This window comes from Manis javanica, chromosome 4 (assembly GCF_040802235.1).
Source record: "Manis javanica isolate MJ-LG chromosome 4, MJ_LKY, whole genome shotgun sequence".
NCBI lineage: Eukaryota > Metazoa > Chordata > Mammalia > Pholidota > Manidae > Manis > Manis javanica.
In genome coordinates, this window is record NC_133159.1 from 118,385,244 (window position 1) to 118,396,714 (window position 11,471).

Genomic DNA, 11,471 nt, shown 5'->3' on the forward strand with positions numbered 1-11,471 from the left:
ACTCAAAGCGGTGTCTGTGGGACTGTTCTGTGGCAGTTTCCAGGAATAGTTCCTAAAAAGGGGGCTGGCATGCATCCTTCACCCTCTTTTTCCTCGTCCCTTCCTGATTCATGGGATATGGACATGACATTTCCATCTGAGGCTGTTTGGTTGATGCAGCAGTCAGCTGGCAGGAGGCTGGGTCTGCAGACTTCTATAGGAGGATGTCGCGTGCCCTGTCCTCGCCGGCAAGAACAGCACGCAACAACAGCAGGATTCTTCTGCAGAAAGCTTTATTCTTCAGCTCTTTGTGAAACAAATGAGTTGGGCAGGACCCAGAGGGGAAGGAGAGGCTTGCTTATATAGTTCTCATGCTCTGACCTGGTTGGTGCGGCTCCATATGCCTTATTAGCATAACCATTTGGTGGGTCTCATTGGTCCTTATGCCAAGGCGCAATTAGCATGTAGTTTAGTGGTGTGGGATGATTTGTCATTAGGAAGTTCGGGGCCTTCCGGCTGCCCTGCATGGGGCGCTATTTTCTGAGCGCGGCTGCCAACATCTCCCCCTTTTTTGTCTAACAGAAGCTCAAGGCGGAACTTGCCAGCAGAGGCGGAGACAGAGGCCTGACCTCCATCATACTTCCTGATGCCCCCTTTTTGGAGAGGGGTTCTGGGCATCTACCCCTATGCAGTCAGGCATGCCTCTCAGAGGGGTCCAAGACCTCTTGCAGTGCTTTGCCTCGCATCCTCTGGCTGGCGTTGGGACCGCTTGGTACAAAGGGTTTGGACCCTTTTTCTCAACCCTCTTGCACCATGAGCTTCTTAAAGAAAGCTGTGATTAAGCATTGAGGTACTCGGGCCTGGTGCAGTGCCACATGGGCTCAGGGTGCAAGAGCTACCTCAAGCTAAAGCCGAGCTTCCTTCTTAAGCATGTTGAGCCACACTTGGGGAGAGGCGCCAACGTCTATCGCCATTAGGGCTTGAGCAAGGATCACCTTGTCCTGCTTATGTTGGTTGCGGAGTCTGCATAACAACCAGAGTAGGAGCATGAGACCTCCAAGCAGGAACACGCCCATCCCAGCCATGCCCGCCCACTCCTTGACGTGGGAGAGAGCTCTGAGGAACCAGGAAGAGAGTCCTTCCGCTACGGAGATATCTAGACGGGTGGAGTTGATGTGGATAATTTCTCGCCGCAGCTCTTCTAGTGTCCCATCGAAGTCTTGGGACCAGTTTCCTGAAAGATACTGGGACAGGTCTCGTGACAGATTAGCTGCCCGTGTAAAATTTTTATATTGAATGCTAGTGATGCAGAGGGCACGATATTTCCGCTCACATCCCAATTGGGCCATTTGCCAGAGCACCTCCATTTGTTCCTCCACGAGATCTATGCGTTGATTGAGGATCATTATTCCTCCTTTCAGTTTGCCATCAAGTGTGGACTGTTGGTCCAGGGCAGAAGCTACTGAGGCTGCAAGGTTATTGAGCTCTGTAGCCGATTTGATGGAGGTGTCTAAAGCTATACCAGCGGCGGTGGCTGCGACCGCGGTCGCGGAGATCAGGAGCACTATGGCGGCTGTAACACCGAAATCGCGCCTTTCTCGAAACAGAGTCATGGTGTTAGGGGCGTCTACGGGAACAGGGACCCAACGGGGGATGCGGACTACCAAAGCATTGGTAAAGTTACGCGCATCCCAACACTGAGACAGAAAGCAGGTTTCATTGGAGCAGGAGTCAAAGCTACTATTGGATAAGATAAACAGAAATGGGGGGTATACGCATACTGGAGAAGGTGGAAAAAGGGAATTAGGTGACTCTGGACCTGATTTTGCTGAACACGTGTAGTTCTCGTTGTTATGGGTCATGATCATGTTCCAGTGTGCGCGCATGTGGTTATTCTCGCACCAAAAGGTGATATTTTTTACACCGATTCCCCCACCCTGGAGGGCGGAAAAGGGGGAGAGGTCGGTACACGAGCCATTGACTCCACACAGCATCCATTTATGGAAGGGGTTCATGCTCAGCTGCTGACGAAACTCGCCTTCGAGCACCTTTACTGGCCACCAAGCCTCATTGGCTGGCCGTCCCTCCATATCTGGGGAGATGGTAAACTCCTGCCTCTCAGTTGCCCACGTTACTACAGTTGACTGACAGTCAGTCCAGGGCCACAGCTCTCCCTCATAGTCGCCCACACAATGGGAGGCATATTTGGGTTGACGAGGCCTGTCGGTGGAATTGTTCCTGGGAGAGTGTACAAATGTGCCATTGATCCAGAGAACCATCTGGTGGATAGTCATGTTCTTATAGGACGGGCTCCCTTCCTTATTAGGCCCTTCAAATTTAGCTGACATAACGGGGAGGCTACTGGCCTCTAGAATTATGTCACTGAACCATCCGTATTTCCTCCGTTTCAGGGAGATACAGCCAGCTAGATTCTGAGTGGTGAAGCATAATGACCCATTAGTTACGAAGGATCGGTTTTCTCCCAGGGGAGCTACTAGGGTGTCTTTAACTAAGTAGGGCAAGTTCATACTAGTATTGGTAGTGAAAAAGCGCGGAAAAACGGCTGCATTGAAACGGACAGGCATAGGCTTAGGAAAGGCAGACAGGATTCCCCATCTCAATACTCCCTGAGTCGGGGTCTCCAGTGTCAGGAGCAGGGTCAGGAGGTACAGCGAAGTCATCTCCTTTGTTTAGGACTTTCCTCGTTAGGCGCTCCGGGATCCAGAAGGGATTTTCTTCACCCTGGGGGAAAACACACACAGCTCCCCTGGATCTGATTATGATTGGATCCGGGCCCTTCCATTGGTTAGATAACACGTCCTTCCATTTTACTAGTTCTTGTGGGTCTTTTGGCCACTGATTATGGCGATCCGCTGCTGTATGGCTTTGAGCATCCAGATTCAAAAAATTTATAGTGAAAAGTGCTAGGGCTATGGCAGTTTTTGGTGTGGGGGGTATATCTTCAATTCCCCCTTTTTGTTTAAGTAAATAGGATTTGAGCGTGCGGTTCGCGCGTTCCACAATCCCTTGACCCTGTGGGTTGTAGGGAAGGCCAGTGATATGTTTTATCCCCATGTGATGACAAAATTGAGCAAATTTTGTAGAGGTATAGGCTGGGCCATTGTCTGTTTTCAGAATCTGTGGTAACCCCCATGCGCTCCAAGCTTCAAGGCAGTGCTGGATGACATGGGAAGCTTTCTCTCCTGACAATGGGGAGGCAAAGATGACTCCTGAACAAGTATCCACGGATACATGTACATATTTCAGTTTCCCAAAAGACGAAATATGCGTCACATCCATTTGCCAAACTTGTAAAGGCCTAATACCTCTGGGGTTGATCCCAACATGAGGTGTGGGAAGGAAGCTGCAGCAATGTTGGCAGCTAAGGACAATGTTCCTAGCTTCGGCCCTGGTTATGCTAAACCGCTTGCGCAGTGTTTCGGCAGTGACATGAAATTGTGTATGGAATTTTGAAGCTGTGGTGATAGGGTCTAGCAGGGGAAAAGCTATATTTCTGGTTGCGAGGTCTGCCAGGTGGTTGCCTTGGGTCATAGGCCCGGGAAGGCCTGAATGTGCTCTGATATGAGTTATATACAAAGGAGATTGCCTATGAAGTAGTGCTGATTGTATCTGTTTGAACAAAGTGGCTACTGGGCTGGACGCTTTGATTAGCCCGGCCACTTCTAGAGATTTGACTGCATTAACTACATAACAGGAGTCAGACACAATATTTAAAGGTTCAGGAAAGATTTGTAGGACCTCTAAGACTATGCGACATTCCACTATTTGTGGAGTGTCAGGCGTGTAGCCTTTTGTCACAACTTTGCCATCATGGACATAGGCACCTGTGCCTGTCTTAGACCCGTCCGTGTAAACTGTTTTTCCATGAGGCAGCGGGGTTAGGCTAGTGACCCGAGGAAATACTAGGAGATGATTTTTGGCGAAGTTGATGAGGGGATGTTTAGGGAAATGATTATCAAAGGTTCCTGAGAAACTGTAAGCAAGTATGGCCCAATCATCGTTCATAGCACATAATACTTGTATCTGTTCTACGCTGTAAGGGGTTATAATTTTAGCTGGAGCCTCTCCGAAATGTGTCATGGAGGTTTTTACTCCTCTCAAAGCAAGTTTGGCCACGGCTGCTGGATAGTACTCTATTGTCCTAGCCTGAGAGGCTTGGGGATGAATCCAGATCAGTGGGCCGTGCTGCCATAAGACTGCTGTTGGCAGCTCTGGGGTGGGAAGGACACACAACTCAAAGGGTTCATTCGATTGCACTCTATTTAATTGTGCTGTCATCAAAGCCTGTTCTACTTTGCGAATGGCTTGTAATGCCTCAGGTGTGAGGGAGCGCGGTGACGTTAGTTGTGGGTCTCCTTCTAGGGTTTTAAATAGTGGAGTCAATTCAGTGGTGGGTATCTTTAAGTATGGGCGCAACCAATTAATATCCCCTAGGAGTTTTTGGAAGTCATTCAAATTTCGCAATTGATTATGTCTTATCTCAAGCTTTTGGGGGCAAATTACATCTGTGTAAATGGTTGCTCCTAGGAATTTGCTAACACTAGATTTTTGGACCTTCTCGCTTGCTATATTCAGTCTCCAATTTTCTAGGGATCTAGTGAGATCTATATATGCTTCTTCTATTTCCGCTGGTTGTGGGGAGCAAAGAAGGATGTCATCCATGTAATGGATGATCTTTAGCGTGGGATAGGTCTTACGAATTGGGTCTAGCGCTCGCTGAACGTACAGTTGACATATGGTGGGGCTATTTGCCATTCCTTGAGGGAGGACCTTCCACTGAAATCTGGCATCGGGTTGTTCATGGTTAATAGCTGGCAAAGTAAAAGCAAATCTTTCCCTGTCCTTGGAGCTTAGAGGTATAGAAAAGAAACAATCTTTAATATCTATTATGAGCACTTTCCATTCTTTGGGTAAGGCAGAGAGGAGTGGCAGTCCCCGTTGTACGGGTCCAAGCATTCTCATTTGAGCATTTACTGCTCTCAGATCATGAAGCAACCTCCATGATCCTGACTTTTTCCTGATTACAAATATGGGTGTGTTCCATGGGGACACAGAGGGTTCTAGGTGTCCCACTTGGAGCTGCTCTTGCACTAAGCAATGAGCTGCTTCTAATTTTTCAGAGGATAGGGGCCACTGAGGAACCCATACGGCCTCCTCTGTGAGCCAAGGTATGGGCATGGCATCTTCAATGGCCCCTTTGAAAAACCCAGGCCGTGACGGTCATTCTTTACTTTGGGCAGGATGGGCTCTATGTGTCCCTGTTGGTGTTTCCCCAGCCCCTTGCCAGGGATGTATCCCATGTCCATCATCATGCCTTGGGCGGGGGTGGAGTATTCATTAATGAGTTTGAGGCCTAAGTCTCTCATGACATCCCTCCCCCATAAATTGACCGGTAGAGGGAGTACATAAGGGGTGACTGTACCCTCTTGTCCTTCAGGGGCTCGCCATTTCAATGGTTTGGCACTAATTGAAGGGCTTGACTCATATCCTAAACCTTGTAATGAATGTGAGGATTGGGTCACAGGCCACTTGGAGGGCCACCAGGTTGCAGAGATAATACTTTTATCTGCTCCAGTGTCTAGGATTCCCTCAAAGCTCTTTCCCTCTATTTGAAGAGTTAATTTTGGTCTGTCTGCTAAATCTAATACTATGAAGGCTGAATCCCAGTCAGAGGAGCCGAAGCCCCTTTCTCCCCTCTCCGTGTTGGTAGCAGGATAATTGGCGTGGAGACTAGGTAAAACTAAGAGCTGGGCTATGCGGTCTCCCGGGGATATAGGATAGATTCCTCTGGGAGCCGAACACATGATTTTTACCTGTCCTTCATAATCTTGATCTATGACTCCGGGATGAACTACCAGGCCTTTCAATGCAGCAGAAGAGCGCCCTAGGAGTAACCCAATGGTATTTGGTGGTAGGGGGCCTTTAAAGTCTGAAGGGATAGGCTGAACTCCCATCTGTGGAGTCAACACTATTCTGGTGGTGGCACGGATGTCCAATCCCGCGGAACCTGAAGTGGCTCTCCTTGGGGGGCCTGGTTGTTCCCGAATGACACTTGCGTGCTGGTTGCCCCATATATTTGCGGGCCCTGGTGACGGGGGCCCCTCTGGGCGTTTTTTGGCAACTCTAAGGGTTTCCCTTCTATATCTTTAATAGACCGGCACTCATTAGCCCAATGCCTGCCTTTCTTACACTTAGGGCACAATTCAGGGGTCTTTTGGGTTGTTTGTTCTGAAGCTGGGCTCCTACACTCTCTCTTTATATGTCCTAATTTCCCGCATTGAAAGCATTTGATACTTCTGTTAGTGATCCTGGCTTGTTTGTGGCTCTGTAATATGGCTGCGGCTAGGCCCGCATTGGTGAGTGGCCCTCCTATTTCTCTACAGGCTTTCAACCAGGCATGTATCCCTTTTTGTTTCCAGGGTGTTATCGCCTGTCTGCATTCCTTGGTACATTGTTCAAACACTAATTGCTCCACTAGGGGCATTGCTTGTTCCTGATCTCCAAATATTCTGCCTGCGGCCTCTATCATACGAGCGACAAAGTCAGAAAATGGCTCGCTCAGCCCCTGAATAATTTTTGTCAAATTGCCTGATACTTCTCCTTTGTTGGTGAGGGCTTTCCATGCCTTGGCGGCGCACGTGTTTATTTGTGCATATACCTGTAAGGGGAAGGCGGTCTGGTCGGCTACCCACTGTCCTTGGCCCGTCAGCATATCATATGACCATGCAGGCTGTCCTTCGGCCGCGTTTGCGCGTGCCTGGGTCATGCTGATATCATGCCACAATGCCTTCCATTCTATGTATTGCCCCATACTAGAAAGGCATGCCTTAGTTACATATTGCCAGTCTGCGGGTGTCATGGCTGTCTCTGTTAATCTCTCAACTTGTGCTATGGTATAGTTAGCACTGACTCCATAAGCCCGAACGGATTCTGCTAACTCCTTAACTTGTTTATGGCTCAGGGGCTGGTGAGAGCGTACACCGTTATCCTCAAATACAGGAAACATTTGTCTAATTGCCTGAAGAGTATCTGGGTGGCAAAAGGAGAGTGCGCCACTCACGTAAGGTGGCGGGGCAAAGGGCGTCGGGGGACACCCTGCTTTCATTTTTTCCTTGGTCCGCTTTTCAACTTTGCTGGTTCCCTTACTTCTACACTCTGCGGTTTTATTTTCTTCCCCTTCCTCTGCGGACGTTAATTCCTCCTCAGATTCCCTATTGGAGAGTTGGAGGTCCCTCAACTCTTTCCAGGGGTATTTACTATTTTCTCCGAGGCGATTGTCACTCGCTTCTCGGGGCTCTTTCGCTTTTGCCCTAGGTGGGCTTTCTCCCTCACTCTGAGGTTTCTTTACCTTCGTTTTTGTGGCCTTTTTTCGGCCGCGCGCGCTCTCTGTTTCCCGTTCCGTTTCTGACATGCTCTCTTGGATATCTGTCAATGCTCTCTGACCTTCTTTTAATACCTTTTCACATCTCTCATCTTGCAGACAAGCTCTAATCAGTTTCCAGAGGGGCCTGGTGCCTCCCCTCAGGCTACCCTCCTCCTCCTCTCTATCAAGATCTTTCCCCAGTTTGTCCCAGCTCGGGATTGAGAGGGACCCTGAACAAATGAACCAGGGGGCCACACGGTCTATCTCCTTCACAAAAGATCCTAAGACTTTGCTGGAGACCTTCAAGTTTCGCTCTTTGAGAGCTGTCTGCAGCGCCGTGACTAATGACGGTGCATTCCCCATGGTGCCTCCTTATTTACAGAGAACCATCAACCATCATCCTAAAAAGCAGGGGCCTCTCGGAACTTACCCCTCCGGGCTTTCTTCTGACCTGCAGTTCTGAATCCTCTCCAGATGTCTGAAGGGTCCTCCCTGTGCCGGTGATGTTCTGGTTCCCGGGATTCGGCACCACTTGTCGCGTGCCCTGTCCTCGCCGGCAAGAACAGCACGCAACAACAGCAGGATTCTTCTGCAGAAAGCTTTATTCTTCAGCTCTTTGTGAAACAAATGAGTTGGGCAGGACCCAGAGGGGAAGGAGAGGCTTGCTTATATAGTTCTCATGCTCTGACCTGGTTGGTGCGGCTCCATATGCCTTATTAGCATAACCATTTGGTGGGTCTCATTGGTCCTTATGCCAAGGCGCAATTAGCATGTAGTTTAGTGGTGTGGGATGATTTGTCATTAGGAAGTTCGGGGCCTTCCGGCTGCCCTGCATGGGGCGCTATTTTCTGAGCGCGGCTGCCAACAGGAGGAGAAATAAACTCAGATCCTGTTGAAGCTTGTTACTCTTGGTCTCTTGATCCTGACTAGTCCTGATACAGACGTGCAAAATTTAGATAAATGGAAGTTGGGGGATGGGGTGCAGGAAGAATATTCCAGGCGTGATGGCGTGAAGCCAATAAATTGAGGGGTATGAGGAAGAACTGGAAGAAGTATGAACAGTCTGCCAACCAGTTAAGACCAGTGAAGTGGAGGAGGATCAGATAGGATTGGAAAAAATCACTGGGTCCAGCTCACCAAGACTTTGAACAATGGGTAAAGGAGCCCAGTGTGCGATGGGGAGCGCCTGAGTATTTGTAGATGAGGAAGTGCCCTGATAAAGAGGGAGCTTTAGGAAAGTGAATAGATAGCATTGGAAGCAGTGAAACCCATGGTAGGGCTGTCATACCATCTGGGGCAGAGAAAGAGTGGCCTGGATAATGGCAGGGGCAAGGGAATGGGCAGGAGAGGTGAGGCCCTCCCATACTGTCCCCCAAACAGTCTTCAGGAAATTCTGAGAGGTGTTTTATTAGGAAGGGGAGACTGAGGGGACACTCTGGAACCTTGAGTAGAGGAAGAAGAGGTGAAGGGAGGTCACCTGGGAGAAGGCAGGGCACAGAGTGGGGTACTGATGGTATCTGAAGACCAACTCTCTACGGCATAAACACTGGGATTCTACTATCAGAGTCCTTACGCTTCCATGAGGCACTACACCCACTCGCTACTTCAGACAGTTTAAGACAACACAGACCATAATCAGGAAAGGGAAAGGGTCTGCTGCTTGTTGCCATCTGGAAGTAGAATGAGATCTAACTGGGTCCTTTGGGCAGAACCTGCGGGGTCTCCCCTGCAGAGGATGGATGAAACAGGGTCATCCAACCCTGGGGAAAGGGATGTTTACCTAGCACACACTGGCCTGATGCGCCCCTGAGTAAGAGTTTATAATGGGAGATCTACATCTGGGTATTCGCATTTTCTTCCAAGAAACTTCAGTTCTAATATCACAGCACTTTGGGATCTATCGCAAAGAGCACTTTGTGAAGGTGAACGTGAGTGATGACAATTAGCCTTAGGGACTGCCTGGCACTGGATAAGGGGCATCTTGCTCCATGCGCTACACTCCTTCCACGAACCAGGCTGGGTACATACAGACACTTTCTAGACAAGGACTGGACCGCCCATCTTTGGCCCCGGCAGCATTACTTGGCCAGGGCATAGTTCTTAGCTCATAAAACGAGTCACGTGACTTCTCTGGGCTGTAGTCTCCCCCGCTATAAAGGGCTGTGCTGCATCATGACACAGTCAGCTCCAGCCCCAGCGCTCCGCGACACCGGGAACACATCTTACTACCCGGGAGGTGGCAGGGTAAAGAGCAAGATGCCCGGTCCTAAATCCAAGGGCATGCCAGGGGCCATCCGAGGCCTGAGTCAGGAGCTGGAGTCAGAGAGAAGCCACTCCTCTCGCTGGCGCTGGGCACACGGCAGCCAGGCGTCGGCCTGGGAAGCAGCTGCTCTGCCGGTTTCCTGGGAGGGATGACGGGTTTCAGCCTCCGCAGCCCCGTGTGCTCCAATTCAGCCTGGCTCTGCACCATCAGACCGGTCTGCTGAACCTGGAGGGCCCCTGGTCAGGCTCCTTCCCTGTTACGGTGTTTTAGTTGGGACTGTCCATAAAGGGGAGGCTAGAAGAGGCTAGCAGAGGCTGCCATTATCCAGATATCCTACACCTGGACGCCTCACCCTAGTTCATGAAGCAAGATATGAATGTCCAGCTTGTATTGGTGTGCAAACGTATTCTTTTTATTCTTTGCTGCCTAAGAGAGACTCGCCCCCAAATTCTTTTTTTCCCTCCAGGTGATACAACTACGTCCTCTCACTCTGGGGAGTGTCAGAGGAGACTGTGAAGGGATTGGGCTGGTTGGAGCATGGACATGGCTCTGGTAGCCCTCTGTGTTGCCCACCACCCAATCCACAACCCCCAGGGCCAATGGCTGCCCGCATGGCACATGTCTCCCACCTGCCCCCCGCCCCCCCAGCTTGTCACTGTCCAACCCCAGGGAGCCAGGTCCTGGCTCACCAGCGTGGTGTATTTCTCATGCCTTCTTCTCATGGTCTGGCATTCAAGACGGTTGGGCCTCCTCTGGTGTTCAGAGTGCTGACCCTCCCGTGTTGGGCCATCTTACAGGAAAGAAGTGCCCAGTCTCCCCACTTCAGAGGTGCTCGTGGATGGAGACAGCACATCGTCTGCTATGCGTTCTCTAAAACTGAGAGCTACTGGAAGTTAGACCCTGGGATGCTCGCTCCACGCCCATTTACACAAAACACCTATCCCCTTCCCTCTTCTCCTGCTGAAGTCGGGCTTGCCCTTCAAGGCTCCGCCCAGTAGCCATGGTCCCTGTGAAGCCTCTCCCAGCTGTCCCAGGTGGTCCTTGCTCCAGGCTACCACTGTCTCTGCCACATTCATCCATGAGAGCAGCTGCCAAACTGTGTTCTGTTTGTTCACCCTTGTGGAGATGCCTGGCTTGTCACATATTCCTGCCTTCACATTATCATCTTGCACCGTTCAGCTTTTTATTAGGTGCTCAACACATATGTTAAACAATTCATTCATTTACAGAGAAAAGAAGAGGAGTAATAAGGTGGTGGAAATGTTGGTTGTGACACTGATGGAAGGGTGGCCAGAGGGTTCAATAATAGAGTAGAAATCTTGAGAGAGAGAAAAGATACTGAAACAGGGCTTGGATATTTTAAATAAATGTCGGTTTGGGTATGCCAGGAATAATGATAAAATGAGGACTTGTTGGGAGCCAAGATGGCGGCATGAGTAGAGCAGTGGAAATCTCCTCCCAAAAACACATAGATCTATGAAAATATAACAAAGAAAACTCTTCCTAAAATAGAGACCAGAGGACACAGGACAACATCCAGACCAAATCCACACCTGCAAGAACCCAGCGACTTGCGAAGGGGGTAAGATACAAGCCCCGGCCTGGCGGGACCTGAGTGCCCCTCCCCCCGGCTCCCCGCGGGTGGAAAGAAACCGGAGCGGTTTTCTTTTGGGCGAGTGCTTTTTGGAAGCCTTAAAGGGACAGGGACCCGGATGCCAGGGAGGCAGGGCGGCGGGACCGGTGGGCGGGTGCCTGAGACTGGCCCCTGAGGACAGAGAAAATTGCGCGTTTTTCCCATTTTTTTTTCTTTTTGGCGAGTGCTTTTTGGAAGCCTTAAAGGGACAG

At 50.1% G+C, this 11,471-nt stretch overlaps 1 long non-coding RNA gene across 1 annotated transcript; it reads right to left on the minus strand.

Annotated features, from left to right (window-relative positions):
* Positions 1-253: 253 nt before the first annotated feature.
* Positions 254-8,225, minus strand: LOC140849016 (uncharacterized). Its single transcript, XR_012130456.1, has 2 exons — positions 7,794-8,225; positions 254-1,223 (listed from the first exon to the last, which is right to left on the minus strand). It is a non-coding gene; the product is annotated as an uncharacterized lncRNA (long non-coding RNA).
* Between the last annotated feature and the right edge of the window lie 3,246 nt (positions 8,226-11,471).